Source organism: Sus scrofa, chromosome 5 (genome assembly GCF_000003025.6).
Source record: "Sus scrofa isolate TJ Tabasco breed Duroc chromosome 5, Sscrofa11.1, whole genome shotgun sequence".
Classification (NCBI taxonomy): Eukaryota; Metazoa; Chordata; class Mammalia; order Artiodactyla; family Suidae; genus Sus; species Sus scrofa.
The window spans coordinates 56464540-56480907 of record NC_010447.5 but is presented as its reverse complement, the minus strand read 5'-3'; positions in this window follow the sequence as shown (position 1 = coordinate 56480907).

Genomic DNA, 16368 nt, shown 5'->3' with positions numbered 1-16368 from the left:
AGATCTGGCATTTCTGTGGCTGTGGTCTAGGCTGGCAGCTGTAGCTCTGATTTGACCCCTGGCCTGGGAACCTCCATATGCCGCAGGTGCAGCCCTAAAAAGACAAGAAAAAAAAAAGTGGTCTGCTGATCTCTAAAGAAATGAATGTGATACTACCACAAAGATATTTTCAGACATAAGGAGCACCATTAATCTGGTACCAAGGTCATTAAACAGTGGGAATTTCTTAAGGCCCTTTCTTGATCTTTTTGTGTAATACACTTATTCTGAAGGAGATGATCTACTTCCAAGACTTTAAATGTAGTCATATGTGGGAAAGAGTTAGTCACATCTTTCTCCAGATGAGATTCTAATCCTAGACCCAAAGTATACTTCATTTCCTACTGGCCTCTCAAACCCATAATATTTAATAGTGAACTCACTATATCTAATTTTGCTTTGCTTACTGTGCTCTGTTTCTCCGTTTACCATCTCATCATCATCAACCAGTCATTCAAGTCATCAATTCCCCTCTGCCTGCTGACTTCATGCATCTCTCAAACCATCCTTTATAGGGTTCCCATTTTGGTATTCATTTACATTCAAACAGTTCTTCATGTGTCTATATCCCAAACCTACTATGTGCCAGGTCTGTTTTGGGTGTTGAGGATACAACAGTGAATAAAGCAAAGGTCATTATCTTATAAAGACTGTATTTTAGTAGGAGGAGAGAAATAACACGAAGAAATGTAATTAAAATGAGGAAGGGGTAGAGGGAGAGCTAAGAGCGGGGAATTGCTATTTTCTGTAGGGCAGTCATGGAAACTTCCCTTAATAAAATTCTATTTGACCAAAGAGTTTAAGGAGGTGAAGGAGCTGGCAATGTGGATATGGGGGTAAAAGGAGTTTAAGTTTATGGAACAGCAGAAAGTACAGAGGTGAGAGCATGTGCAAAGAATAGCAGGGGGTCTCTTATAGCTGGAGTGGAGAGGGAAAGGGGCATAATGGCACAAGGTGAGGACAGAGGAGGTGATGGAGGTAGGACGGGATCAGATCAGGGGAGGGCATGGTAAGGTTTTGGCACTTATGGAGTGAGATTAGAAACCATAGGAGAGTTTCAAGCTCAAGAATGAGTTGATCTGACTGACATCCTAAAAGGAGTAGTCTGAAAACCATGTGGAAACCAGATGATCGTTTTAAAGTTGTTATGGGCTGAATCATATCCCTGCCCAAATTCATATGTTAAAGCCCTAAGCCCCAATATGACTGTATTTGAAGATAAGGCCTTTAACGAGGTAAATAAGGTTAAAAGAGGAAATAATATAGGGTACTAAGTTCTAGAGTTTTTAGAAGAGAAAGAGACCCTAGAGACCTTGCTCTCTTTCCACATGGGCATAGGAGAAAGACTATATGAGGACATAATAAGAAGGCAGCCATCAAACCCTAGCTGTGTCTGTGACCTACCCCACAGCTCTCAGATCCTTAATCCACTGAACAAGGCCAGGGATCGAACCCACAGCCTCATGGTTCCTAGTCATCTTCCTTTCTGCTATGCCACGACAGAAACTCCTGTTGCTGATATATCAATGAAGTTGAAACAGATGATGACTAGCAATGTGGAGACCCCTGGTGACCTTGACCTGGCCATTTCATTGGAGTGAACTGAAGAGAGAATGTGAGAAGAGGAAGCAAAGACTAAACATGGACACATTTGAGAAGAGTTGGAATATAAAAAAGGAATAATGAAATGGAGCAGTAACTTGAGGGAGACAGTGGGAGAGGGGTCCTTTAAGATGAGAGATACTCTTAAGTTCCTGCCATGGCACAGTGGGTTAAGGATCAATTGCAGTGGCTTGGGTCACTCTGGAGGTGTGGGTTCCATCCCTGACACAGTGGGTAAAGGATCCAGTGTTATAGCTGCTGTGGCTCGGATTCAATTCCTGGCCAGGAACTTCCATATGCTGTGGGTGTGGCTATAAAAAAAAATGAGAGATACTAAAACGGGTTTTATGTTGATGGGTACTATTCAATAGAGAAAGAAAAAAATCATAATTTGTAAGAGGAAGAGGTAATTATCAAGTAGCCCTCGGAGGTAGATCTGGGTTCACGTGTGGATCTTGGTCTTAAGTACGAACACAGATTGTTCCTCTGTTGTACCAGGGAAAGGTAGGGTAGATGGGTACTGATGCAAGTTGGTCAACAGACATGACAGTAGAAGACTGTGGAACTCTCTCCTGAGGGCTTCTACTTTATCATCAGCATAGGAGGCAGTCATCAGCTGTGAGTGAGGACTGAGAGAGATGAGAAGGTGTGAAATAGTCATCTAGAAGATAGGGGTATGTGTGCATACAGTCAGCAAATGTATGCTTGACATCCATGATTGCAGACTTAGAGTGAGACAGGGGGACTAGATGCTTTTTTTCAGTCTTGTTCAGCTTTGAGGTTCTAGGTGCAGAGGAGAAGAGTTGGTTTAACCAGCCCTGGGATTTAGCAAGTTCTGTCAATGAGGCTACATTCAGAAGACAGGAACTACCACCAGGAACTAGAACGGGGAACATTTAGTATAAATAGCAAGAGCCAGGGGAACCATGGCTAACTGTTAAAGGGGTAAAGACAGCACCAAAGTACACAGAGGTCAGCTTTCAGTCCTCTGGCTGAAGAAACAGTGAACACAGAAAGGATCTGGAAACCTGTAGGAGGGCCACACAGGACTGAGATTCAGTCTCCGAGGAGAGTACATGGCCACTGCAGGAGCTGTGTGCTGAAGAGCCATGCTTGCCGGTGAACTGTGCCTCTGCGATGGATGCCCACATGCCTGTGCATTTGTGTCCTGAAGTAAGCACAGCACCAGAAGAAAAAGTGCCTTCTTCCAACTCCAGGCTTGCAGGCTCCCTCCATTGCGCTCTGTTGGCAGAGCCTACCTTGGAGCGAGAGGCAAAGAAGAAAGATAGTCTGTGGAATCCAACTCCTGTATCACAAAGCAGGGCAGTGAAGGGTGGGTTTGGAACTGGAAGGCAGAACAGTAATTGGCACAATCAGGGGAGCCCAAGGGAGATGGGAAAGGGGCACAAAAGTGGAGGCTGTATGCCTGATAAGAGAGTAATGCCTGCTATTATAAGAAAGGGAAGAAGTGGTGGATATGTCAGATCTTACTGATACTTCAGTGAAGTTGAAACGGAGGAAGACTGGCAATGTGGAGACCCCTGGTGACCTTGACATGGCTGTTTCATTGGGGTGAGGGATTACAGTAATGAATCATGGAATCTTATCTGGGAAAGGAGGGAAGAGAGGAAAAAGGAGGTGAGGGACTCATTGGGACCAAAGACAGATTGGAGGAAGGTTCTAGACATGAGCAAATCTTGTCTCGCTCTGCCACTTTCCAACATCATCGTAAAGCTCTACAAGAGTGATCCAGTTGAAGAAAGTCAGCAGATAAACTAATTTGTACTAAGACCTTTATATTTACTCTAAGGACTGTGGAGAAGGCCAATTTCCACCCAAACTATTATTATTCAACATTGCAAAACTCAGGCATCTCTCAATTCATTTCTACTTTATTTTCTAAGCCAAGAAATATAAAACCAAGAGTTTTAGTTCCAGTAATAGTATAACCAAGCAATGAGGTATTATATATGTTTTCCAAACCACATGAAGAGTCTCAGATTCCTTCATTGGCCTCCGTGTCTCGCTGCTCCTGCCCTCTTTAGAATCACTGACCTAAACATATAAATGCCTAATAGGGGAATTTGAGGTATCTGCTAGAAGCCACCTGGGAAGAAATCTCAGGCGAAGGATTTTACCCCGAAAATTATACTAGTAACTGACAGCCAACTCTGCCTGCTGGTAATTATAGCCTGTCAGGGTTCATAGGCACTTGCATTTCACAAGGATGCGTGAATCACACACATCTTCCATTTCTTAGTAGGGGTCTGCCCTCCAGCAATATTTTTACAAAATGACAGTTTTCAGGAAGGTATAGGATCTTATTTAAGAGAAAAAATAAATAATAATAATAATAGTTATTTTTCACCATAGGACCATAAATGAGGCTGAAATGAATGAACCCACAGTGTCAAGGACACTGCTGATGGCACTATCTCATGTTTAGTTTGGAGCTGTTTATTGACATTAGCAAACCCCAGACCTATTTGGGGCAATACATGCTGTGGTCTTAATTCTTTCATCTTCTTCTTCTTCTTCTTCTTCTTTTTTTATACCTAGTCATCCAGAACTCTCAGGGATATGCTGCCTCTCTCTTTTTTCTTTTTTGGTCACAACCATGGCATACGGAAATTCCCAGGCGGGGAGTTGAATCCAGGCTAGAGCTGTGACCTATGCCATGGTTTCAGCAATGCCAGATCCTTAGCCTACTACTTCATGCCAAGGATCAAACTGGCGCCTCCACAGAGACAAGCTGGATCATTAACCCACTGCACCACAGTAGGAACACCAATGCTGCCTCTTTTTAATCTACCTGTGCAATATCAAATTAAGAGTCAGTTACACCACCATCCAGTAGAGGAGGGCTTTTAAGGGAGAACTGGAGCATGACATACAAGGTTTCTAATCACTGTACCTAATTGCAAAGAGGAGTGGAGAATTTTTCCTGAGTATCTGAACTATACAATCAAGTACAGATAATCAGCTATGAATTCCCCATTGTTTTAGCAGTGTGTTCTCTGAGGCTACCACACTTTCCCCAGGAGGACATAGATGACTGTGATAAATCCAATGTGTATGAACAAAAGAGCATATGACACAGTGGGAAAGAAAGGAGATAACACTCTAAGAAAGTAGCTGTAAGAATTCCTAAGTCAGGAAGAAGTGGGAGAAATTTGAGAGACTAAATGGAGTAGAATGAAATAAAAAGAAAGCCCAAATAAACACAGAATGGTGGCAGGCACAGGTGGAGGAACAGGACTAAAAAGCAGGTACAGGGATCACATCTCTAACCAACTGGGGCAATTTCCAACCTGAACTTCATTAGAAGCTTCTTCATTCCATGGGGACAAATTCTGCTTCTACATATAATTAACCCCACATTGGTTGATTGCTGGACTAGCAAGGTATACTCAGAGTAGTATTCCTTACTGTGTGGGAGTAAAGATTCTAGAAGGAAGGCAGTTTGTTGGGAGTTAATGTGGAAAGTGAAAAGTGTTCTTGCTCTTCTAAGGTCAGGGAATTCATTCATTTTTCTTTACTTTCACACTTCTTTGGCATTTCCTAGGTCTTGGGGCAAAAACACTTTTTCACAGTTCTGAACTGGACCAGCAACCTTGTTCTTTCATGGTACTTACTCTTTGGCTAAAGAGAAAGACAAGAAACACACAAGTAATCAAGGCAGTAGCAGGTAATAGCATCCACTATGAAGAAACTATAGCAGCATGGTGGAATAGAGTATCCATTTTCTTGCATGCAGTGAATTGTTAGACATTTTCATCTTTCCTCCCTTCTCTCTTGCTATCCCTTTTCTTCCTCCTTTTTTATCCTTCACACATTTTGTTAAGCCTGTATTATGTGTCAGCATATCTGTTTCATATTTTTATACTCCCCAACCCTCACCCAAGATAAAAGTATAGTGTTTTGCACCTAGTATACACTCTGAAAGTTGCTGGAAATATTTGGTTGTTCACAAACTTAGATTCTAGTAAATGAAGAACGTAAGATATCAAAGGCAGGAAAGACAAAAATTAAGCATAATTAACACAGAAACAGGATAAAATTAGATGACAGTGAGCCTTATTGGCACAAATAATGACTCTATCAATATGGCATTTGAAATAGCAGGACGGCATCATTTATCTCACTTTTGTGTCTCATCTGTCTTATGAATTCGGAGAAGACAAGGCATTTTGCCAAATTTAGAAGCAAATCAAATTTTACGTATTAAGAGTTTCTACAGAAACTTGTGTATGTCTGTATTTGAACTCTGATTGCTGGCAAGATAAAAATTTCCTAGTTAAAAGAAAATCAGTTCTTCAGACAATGAGGGAGGGAGAAGAGAGAGTCAGAGAAAGGGAAAAGAGAAACCCAATGTGTGGAGTTAATTGTGAAGAATTAGAATCAGATGGTCTGATGTCTTAAGAGGTAGAAGGGAAAACAAAGGGAAAACAGCGGCAATGGGCAGAATGCAATTTGGAGGTCACTGCCTTTGATCACAGAGCCCTTGTCTGTTGGGTGACTAACAACTTTAGGCTGATTTCCCCTGGTAAAGAAGCTTTGGGTGACATAAGCCATACATTTTTCCTCTTAATTTTCCTGTAATAGCGAATTATCTTTTTCAAGCAGTGTGGAAATGGAGGAAGGCACATGAATGCAGGTGCTAGCCCTCTCTTCCCACCTCATATGTAAATATTATAATAGGATTTACCTGACTTAAGCAGTACCCAGAATTCATTTTGATTCCTACCCCTGTTCACAAAGGCTCTATAGGCTTGTAGAAAAGATCAGCATTAAGCAGAAAAAACCCCTCTAACACTTTTAGGAAGTGTGGATTTACCATAACATACAAACCAATCTGAAATCCATGTAAGAAAGTTATGGGGTCTTAGGGTAGCAGATCCATAATTGACGTAGGCAGATGTTGCAATCGGTATTATCTTGCATTTCAACACTTTTGCGTAAGTTCCCTCAACCTTAGGCATGTAGACATGTATTCATGGAAGAACCCACATGACTCTTTATTTTTAGGAAGTTACATAAAATATTTATGTCTCTTTGTTCTCCTAAGCAATTACTTTTCCTAAGGAAAAAATAAATATGAAATGTGATTACATGTTGACCTTGGAACAAATAACTGGCAATTAACTCATTCACGTCCAGATGTCTTCGTTCTCAGTTACAGTTGGGATGTATTGTAAACTATTACTTTTGAACCTTTCAGAGTGGAAATCCACCATATCAATGGTGGCAGGCAAGTCAAAACACAATGTAGATTTCGTATCAATCAGAATGTCAAATGATCTCATTAGAGTTTCAGGTCTATATGTGGGTGCATTTCAAATACTCTGCTTTTCCTGCATGAAAGTTTAGCAAAGATTAAGTCATTTACCAGCGACAGTTGGCAGAGGCAGCTGAGTGGAAGCTTTGATGAAATGTGTCAATCATTTTCCAGCAACTCTGCCTTTGACAGTCGGCTATCAGGAGTAACCGCTGTCACTGAGCTACCGTCGATGTGGCTGGAATTCTTTTGACAGAATATTCCTTCTCTACATTTTTGCCTTTAACTTGTTTATGAGCCCTTTACTTCTATTATTGTTTTTACCACTAAAGTTAACTTTCTGAACATCATAGCTTAGCATTCTTTCTTGAAAAAAAGAATTGGGGGCAGTAATGAATTGAAGGGATGAGCTTTAGAATTTGCATGAAGGAAAAAAAAAGTTTGTATGAAGAAACAGTACCTAAGTAGTACATAATTAAACAGTGAAATATCATCTGCTATCCTATTATTTGTGATATTTCGTTCCCAATTTTACTTAAAATTAACTACCTAGTCTTATTTAGCTAAAGTCTGAGAGTCAAATAATGTTTCTGGTCTTGTCCCTCTCATAGGTCTGAAGCTAATCCAGTGTCCGGTGGTGATGGTCCACAGCATAAACTCTTTTAATATCTGCCTGTGACATATTTATGTAAAGCAGATAAATCTTGGCCTTCCAAGGGTCTCTGTAGCAAATCACTCTAGGAACTCTTCCAACTATTTCAGATATCTACTGAGCTTCCAAAATACTGCTACTCCTCTTTCTCTGAGGAATTGGTAGTGATCAGAGTCCATCAAAACCTGCAGTCTCTGAACATGTGTACACAAATATCACATAAAATGATAAGCAAATTTAACACAGAAAAAAAATGAATTGGAAGCAAGGACCATCTGTTATTAAAGCAGCGATTTTACCCAATCTTTAAATGTTTTTCTTAAACGAAAAGAAGCTACTTTAGGTTCATCTTATATAAAAAATCAGCACCAGATCCGTGATTTCTATTTGAATGTGCCTCATGGAATTCTTAGCCATACCACACTATTTTTAGTTAATAATTCTGTAACTTAGTAGAGTGGCCTTTTTAATGAAATGTATCAGCCTGGGCATTATTACCATAAGCTGGGAGCAGAGGACCTTCATTTTCAAAACTATCCTCCCAAATTAGCTTACGTGTGTTTTAAAAATTGAACATTCATTTTAGGATTTTCCATGTTTATTTAGTAGGTTTGTGAGAAGGCGAATATTAAGGAAACTGAACCCAACAGTAGAAGTGTTGTTAAATATTTTCTAAATATAAAAGGATTTTATTTGGGGTTAATTTTGAAAGGAGAATATTTTACTTTACAAAATGACAGTTGTATTTTGAGTTCCTGAAAACTTTTAGTAGGTGAATTATCAAGTGGTGTTGATTTGAGGGGGAAAAAGACATGTCAACAGATAATTACAATAAAATGTGATAAGTGCTATTACAAGGATTTGAGCCAAGTCTTCTGAGAGGGCTCCTCCCCTTCCATATGGGAATTTTGGCAGTGACAGAATCAGGGTGTGGGTGAATTTGCTGAAGTGATTGCAGTCAGGTCAGAGGATTAAAGAACTCTTGAAGTAGGGACTTAAAACAGCCTTTCTCCTGATGGTATATTGAATGTGAAGGAAATAATGTTAAATAGGATAAAAAAGGCATTATTAAAATTATCTAAGAACTTACTCTGGCATTCTAATTGAAATTAAAATTCCACCTAAAATTGAATGCAGTGATAATGCTTAAAGTTTATGTAGAGCTTTGTGCTTTACAGAGTAATTTCTCATTGTGTTAAATTTGCTTAAAAAGTAATTTAATTTTTAATATATTCATTCTATACCATTCTTCAGTAAATATGCTCTGTGCCAGCCACTGTGTCAGGAGGTGATTATTTAAGGACTAAGACACTGGTCCTGTGTTTACAGGATTGTATTCTTGCTAGACTGTGAACATCTCTGAGGGCTAAGGTATTCTTAGCATATAGGTACTCTCTAAATGTTTACCAAATGAATAAACCCATGCATGTTTTGATCAAGGTGGCATATACGAGATTCTTTAGCCAAATAGAAGTTTGGAAATAGTAAACTCATAGAAGACCTGATTTTTTTTTTATTTTTTTATTTTTATTTTTTAGCTTGTATGTGCTAGTATGAAACTGGAAAATTCACTTAACCTTCTTCAGGTTCAATTTCCTCACTGTGGGATAAAATAATCTCTCTTTTATAAAGTTTTCCATGAGGATGGATGTGAAAGTGCTTTCTAATCTAAAGGGCTATTTAGATATTAATCATCACTACAAATAAGATTTCAATATTCTACATTACAGAGCAACATTGAAAGGGAAGTGGTTCTATCAGATGTAAAGCAATGTAGCCTTTCCAGAATGGATAAATCAAGAGTGCTAGTCACATTTCAGCAGGATGCCAGGTACCCTGGGAGGAATTACATCAATGATTGGGATCAGAGGTCAAGGCAGAAGTCTCTGTATAGATGAGCAGACTAAAGGGGACTGGAGGTGTTGTGACTTGGGGGTAATGCAGATCTCAATGAATTGTAACTGAAGGTACAGGGTTTGAAGTCTGACTAGCAATAAGGCAAGCTTGCTCCAAGGTCAATGAGTGGTTCTAGCTGTCACCACTCAGGCATCTGAATTTTAGTTCTGGTATTCTGACAATATTTGGAACTCCACTGAATGGGAGCTAAAGAACTGGATGGGTAAAGAGGTATCATGAATGTTGCTAAAAACATGTGAAGACAAAATTGCTTGAACTGAGGTGGGGTTCATAGGCTGGATGACAGGGATCACAATTTTATGATAGCATTACTACCACCACCATCACCAATAACTGTATGTTGACAGTCTACCAAGCATTCTACATCATTACTATTGACAATCATAAAAAGCTTATAAAACACATATTTTGTTTTACAGATAAAGCATACATTCAGGTGCATCAAGTGACTTGTCTAAGGCCATACTGTGAGCAAATTGACTCAGCTCCTGTGAATCTAGGCCCCCTGCTATTTCATATGAGACAACCGCCTCTTTATCTAAGGAAGTCAGGGTGAGGTGCAGTGTGGATGGGCGGCGGGGAATGGGGGCGACAGCTTCTGCTATAGGATGTCTTGAATTGTTTTTACATAGCTATGTTTTCTCGCTTATGAATTGGAAACTTCTCCAGAGCAGTAAACAGGATCTTACTTTCCCTTTCAAAGGGCAATATTAGTATCCAGTAAATTGGATAAATTAATGTTAGCAATTATTATATATATATAACATTTGCTTTCCATTCAAATAGTTTATTTGTGAACTGCTAGCCATTCTTTCCATCTCTAATAGACATACACTGATTTCACTACTGAGCCCATTTTTTTTTCCATCTGGGCTAGGTCTCTCTAATACATTCCACCACCGGTACATTGTGGCAAGCCTCTTCAGGCAGGGATGTTCTTAAGCACAGCTCTTGCTGACTTGTTTGTCCATGACCATGATCCTCCCTTCTATAAACACAGCATATGGCACGTCTAATCTGCAGTACATTATCCTTTCTTTTTTTACTTGTTTACTTTTCTATCCTTCAAAATTAATATGACAAAATAAAATTTTCAGCTCATTAAAGGAAGGAGAGACAAAAGGGAAAACATAATACATTGAAGTAGAATGAGCAAAGGAAAACAAATTTTGGACTTTGAAACATTACTTGTATTCAAATTTAATTTTGGACTTTAAACATTACTTGTATTCAAAATTAATTTGCGTGTCTGCTTTTTCATAGTACGGAAGCTTAGGTGAGACCAGAATCTGGGAGAGACACTATTTTTATTGTGGATGAAGCTGCTTCTGGTAGTGTAGGATCTGTCTGGCTCTCATTGCAGGCTCTTTCTTTCCTGGCCTGATCTCTCTAGAAACCAGCTAACAAAGGCTTCACAGGGTGTCCAGCTGAAATTGACCACGCTGGAACTAATCGCTGCAAAAAAGCCTTACTCTGAAGTTCTCAACCAGCGGGCTATAACAGAAACACCTTGGGAGCTTTTCAGGCTACCCAGACCCACTTATCCTCTTGTCATTGAGGTATCAGAATGACTTGTAGGGCACATAAGTTTTGAAAAATCTTCCTGGTTGATTCAACTTCCTCTGCTTATTTTTGGTCAGAGGATTGCTGGCTGAGTGGTTAAAGACATGGTCTTTGAATTCAGTCACTTCCAGATTCACATCTTGGCTCAGCCATTTGCTAGCTCTGGGTAAACAACATAACTTCTCTGATCATCTTATTCTCTCATTTGAAAAATGCAGTAAATAACTCCTGAAATACTTAGACAAAATGTGCTGAGATATGTGTAAGACCTGCACAGTGAAAAAAATTTTTAAATTGGTAAGAGAAATTAAAGAAGATCTAATAGGAAAGATATATCATATTCGTGGATAGAAAAATTTAATATAGTTAGGAGTAATTCTTCACAAATTGTTACATAGAATCAATCCAAAGCAAATAAAAATCTTAATGTGAGTATGGTTTACACAGAAAAGGATGAGCTTATTCCAAAATTTATAAGGAGATACAAAGTAGCTAGAATAGACAAAAACAATTTTGAAAAAGAGAAAAGATGTAGGTGATGAAAAAGATGGGAAACTTACACTACCTGATTTTAAGACTGACTATAAAACCATAGTAATCAATACAGGGTGATATTGGCATAATGATAGACATATAGATCAATGGAACAGAATGGTGTTCAAGACAGATATTGCTAATTGGTTTTTGACGAAAGTGCCAGGATAATGCAATGAGGAACTGAATTTTTATTTTTATTTTATGTATTTATTTATTAATTATTTATTTTTGGTCTTTTTGCTATTTCTTGGGCCGCTCCCGCGCATATGGAGGTTCCCAGGCTAGGGGTCGAATTGGAGCTGTAGCCACCAGCCCACGCCAGAGCCACAGCAATGTGGGATCTGAGCCACGTCTGCAACCTACACCACAGTTCACGGCAACGCTGGATCATTAACCCACTGAGCAAGGGCAGGGACCAAACCCACAACCTCATGGTTCCTAGTCGGATTCGTTAACCACTGCGCCACGACAGGAACTCCGAGGAACTGAATTTTTAAATTAATAGTTTTTTTTTTTTAATTGGCTGTCTGTATGGAAAAAAACAATCTCTGTCCCTACTTCACAATATACATTAAAATAAACTGGAGATGGATCATAGATCCAAAGACCGGTGAAACTATAAAAGATGAAGAAGAAAACCTTTTAAAAATTGAGGTAGGCAAAAGTTTCTTAGGCATACAAGAAGACAGTTGATGCATTGGATTACATCAAATTAAAAGTTTTAACTCTTCAAAAGACTAAATAAATAAAAAAGAAGGTAAAAAACTGAGGAAAATATTGGCAACGTCTAGCAAAAAATGTGACTCCAGAGAGCAGATAAATTTACTCCTACAACTCATTAAGAAACAAAAAGCCCTCCAAAATGAGGAAGAGATTTGAATACATAGTTTAAAAAAGATGTATGATGTCCAGTAAACACATGAAAATTTGCCGAACATTTTTAGTTATTAGGGAAATTCAAATTAAAACCAAAATCGGTACTACTGCACACCTACTAGAATGGTTAAAATGAAAAAGACTGATAATACTTTATATCGGTGAGGACGTGGAACGACAGAAAAAAAACCTCTTACATTTTGCTTATGGGCATGTAAAGTAGTACAATCACTTTGGGAAACAGTTTGACAATTTCTTAGAGTTAAATACACACCATGCATGTAACAATTCTATTCGTAAGTATATATCCAAGAGAAATTAGTAAGGTATGTATACAAATACTCATAGCAGCTTTTTAAATAACAGCCCCAAGCTGGAAGCAACTCAAATATCTATCCATAGGTGAATGGATAAGTAAATTGTGTTACAGCCACACCATGGGGTATTACTCAGAAACGAAAAGAAATGAACTGATATGGCAACATTTTTTTTAATAGTTTTTTTTTTCCCCTCTGTACAGCAAGGGGATCAAGTTATCCTTACATGTATACATTTTTTCCCCCCACCCTTTGTTCTGTTGCAATATGAGTATCTAGACATAGTTCTCAATGCTACTCAGCAGGATCTCCTTGTAAATCTATTCCAAGTCGTGTCTGATAAGCCCAAGCTCCTGATCCCTCCCACTCCCTCCCTCTCCCATCAGGCAACCACAAGTCTATTTTCCAAGTCCATGATTTTCTTTTCTGTGGAGATGTTCATTTGTGCTGGATATTAGATTCCAGTTATAAGTGGTATCATATGGTATTTGTCTTTCTGACCCATTTCACTCAGTATAAGATTCTCTAGTTCCATCCATGTTGCTGCAAATGGCATATGTCATCCTTTTTTATGGCTGAGTAGTATTCCATTGTGTATATATACCACCTCTTCCTAATCCAATCATCTGTCGATGGACATTTGGGTTGTTTCCATGTCCTGGCTATTGTGAATAGTGCTGCAATGAACATGCGGGTGCATGTGTCTCTTTTAAGTAGAGTTTTGTCCGGATAGATGCCCAAGAGTGGGATTGCGGGGTCATATGGAAGTTCTATGTATAGATTTCTAAGGTATCTCCAAACTGTTCTCCATAGTGGCTGTACCAGCTTTCATTCCCACCAAGAGTGCAGGAGGGTTCCCTTTTCTCCACAGCCCCTCCAGCACTTGTTATTTGTGGACTTATGAATGATGGCCATTCTGACTGGTGTGAGGTGGTATCTCATAGTAGTTTTGATTTGCATTTCTCTTATAATCAGCGATGTTGAGCATTTTTTCATGTGGTTGCTGGCCATTTGTATGATATGGCAACATTGATGAATCTCAAAATATAATGCTGGGGAAAAGAAATCAGATGCAAATGAATGTGCACTGTATCATCCCATTTGAGTGAAACTTGTGACAGAAGTCATATCAGTCGTTACCTGGGTGGGGAGAATGCTTGTCTTAAAAGGGACTCAAGGGAATAGTTGGAAATGTTCTGTATTTTGGTTTAGATGGTGGTCACATGATGTATTCTTTTATCAAAATTCATCAAACTTTACACTTAAAATGAATTTATATGATTGTTTAAAATTATACCTGAATAGAGTTGACTTTAAGAAATCCTGTCTCCTATAATTACTGTGAGGAAAAAAATTTATACACACACATATGCACACAATCTATACATGTTTATGACATTATATATAAGTATATATGATAATATGTATATAAAATACTGAGCATATAGTAAGGAAATAAAATAAATAGTACTTTGTATTTGATCTACTCTTACTGTTGTCATCTGGAAACTTTGAGTTTTATTAAAGAGCAGGGCGATGGTAGAAATACATAGGAGTGTGTGAGCTCACAGTTAAATGTTGGTCAGATTTGTGAAATTTAAGAAAGACTAAATGCCAACTTTTTCCTTTTTTTATTTTTTGTCTTTTTGCCATTTTCTTGGGCCTCTCCTGTGGCATATGGAGGTTCCCAGGCTAGGGGTCCAATTGGAACTGTAGCTGCCAGCCTATGCCAGAGCCACAGCACGCAGGATCCGAGCCGCGTCTGTGACCTACACCACAGCTCACAGTAACGCTGGATCCTTAATCCACTGATCAAGGCCAGGGGTCGAACCTACAACCTCATGGTTCCTAGTCGGATTCGTTAACCACTGAGCCACAATGGGAACTCCTAAATGCCAACTTTTAAAAAATACAAACTTAAAAATACACTGGGGTAGTTTGATAGATCGTCAGTAGTCTAAGTGGTGTGCATATAAGAGTGAAATACAAAGTATAAAATGAAATACAAATGAGTGAAATGAAGGAATGTAAGTTATGATCATTATAGAGTGCCAGCAGCTTACAGACAAAGATTTTGACTGAAAAACAAAGCAAAAAACACAAACAAACCAAAACAACAGCAACAACAATAAAGATAAAAACCACACCCAGATGAAGAGCAGATATTTTGTTAGCATAATAATGTTTAAGTTCTTCAGTGAGAGCTGGCAAATATTAGCAAGAGACAGTTTTGCTATTCCTTTAGATGCTTTGTTTTGAAGTATCTGGAAGACATACTTTACTATGGGTATTGGTGCCTATATCCATACTAAGAATGTGGTACCATGACATTAGGTACAAGGAATCACCAAAATGAGGTGGAAACTTGGTAGTGGGCCAGCAGTCATGGTGATGCTGCACACTTCCCTGAGGCTGACTCTGAATTAACTGGAAGGTAACCCAGCCAGAAAAATTAAGTCATGGATTTGTATCATCTTCTGGGTTATGTACATTTGGCATAGGCTACCAGTGAAATTGTTTTGAATCTGGCAATAGAACTTGACTCATGTTCTCTCACAAAAGGATAACTGTGGCCTTAAACTTAGATAAAGAACAAAAAATATATGACATGTTTATAGAAAAAAATATTTGTGGTACTAAATTCAATGGTTAATGTAGATTTTTAGGGCTGATTTTTCTACTTAAAATCTTCTGATCAGTCAACAACATGCCAGCCAAGCACCACATAAAAACCAGATGCTGTCTTAGGCTGTAAGATGTCTAGTCTCCACACTAAAATGGTGAGGTAGGGAGGAGGTGCTGTGGAGATTGCATTAGGAGGCTGACTCTGAGTGAAGGATATGATAACTATGTTGTGTGAAGAATAAATGAAATGGAAGGGTCAAATATTTGAAAATCTGTCCATAGAAAACAGAATTTTTTTTTTGCATCTCTCAAGGCTGGAAACAAAGCCAATGGGTGGAAGTTACAAAGTGGGAGATTTGAACTTGAGCCATTGTAAGATATGGGTTTTCAGATGTTGTGCCTTTATTGGAGTATTTCTGGGGGAGGGGAAGAAATCACCTCACCACAAGGTGGCTCAGTCCTCAGTGAATGGCTGTCATTGTTAACCTTGAGGAACCGTTTCAGAGCTAAGAGAGCAGACTGGAGTTTGAATTCCATCTCTGCTGTGTGCTAGCTATGGGACACTGGAAACATTGCTTAACCTTTCTGAGCACATTTTCCCCAACTTTAGAATGGTGCTTACCTCATAACACTTATGTGAAGAACTAATACACAGATGTTACTTAGCATGGGATCTAGCACTCATAAGTGTACATTAAATGTTACCTACTGATTATATTTATTATCATTTGGGGGAATCCAAAGGGAGATTTCTGTGAAAAATGGGAGGTTGGGCAAGATGATCTCCAAAATTTCTTCCAATTCTATGTTTCAGTGGGTTCAGCGTGTTTGTGTTCGAAAACATTTATTTATTTATTTTTTTGGCCACACCCACATCATTCAGAAGTTTGTGGGCCAGGGATCGAACCCATGCCACAGTAGTGTCCCGAGCCACAGCAGTGACAATGCCGGATCTTTAATCT